We start from the raw sequence: 860 nt of genomic DNA on the forward strand, positions 1-860 counted from the left end.
ATAGGTCGTGAATAACAATCGTGCCCTTGAAAACTGATCACTGTAGAGATAACAAAGTAGGTCATTTAACAGCCGGGAATGAAATAGGACAAGGACGTCAAATCCGACTTATTGATGGTCTGTTCTATTTAATATTAAACAAAACAAAACGTCAGTATGGCTGCGTGTAAGTGTCTTGATTGGTCAGTTCAGAGATCACGTGACATTTTGATTATTAACAATCCCCGCCCCTCCGCCAAAAGTTTTTAAAATCCATGGGAGAGAAGGGGGTGTTCGTGGGCCTTTCAATTCACCCCCACCCCCTCCTATTCCCGAGTAGCATTTCCCATCTTCATTAGCATCAAAATTTAGCGGTTCGATCAAGGTAACTATTGCTAAAAGTATAATTTATACAAGACATTTTGACGTTTTCATAGACATGTTATGATTAAATTGACAGATGTTATGTTTTGATTGATATATTTTGACCTATTTGATTGGTATATTTTGACCTATTTGATTGACATATTTTGAATTATTTGATTGACATGTTTTGACGTATGTGCTGGAAAGGTTTTGACATTTTTGATTGACGTAATTTGAAATATTTGAGATATTTTGACGTCCATTGCATAATAATATATTATATGACAATTTCGTTTCTGTTTCAGATTATTCGTTTCCTTTGTAATTTTACCAGTTTTCTAGCATTTCATTTCATCGTTCTATTTTAGGTGGTGTTGATTTCAGAACATGCTGTTCGATCAGTTTGAAGTCAAAGTAGGGGAGAATTTCCACTAGAACTTGAGGCCAGTGTTCTCTAAAAATGTGCTGTTTTTCAAGGTGGAAAAGGGGGGGGGGACTGATTTTTTATGCCGGAT

The sequence above is a fragment of the Lottia gigantea genome, assembly GCF_000327385.1.
Source record: "Lottia gigantea unplaced genomic scaffold LOTGIsca_87, whole genome shotgun sequence".
In the NCBI taxonomy this organism is placed as follows: Eukaryota; Metazoa; Mollusca; class Gastropoda; family Lottiidae; genus Lottia; species Lottia gigantea.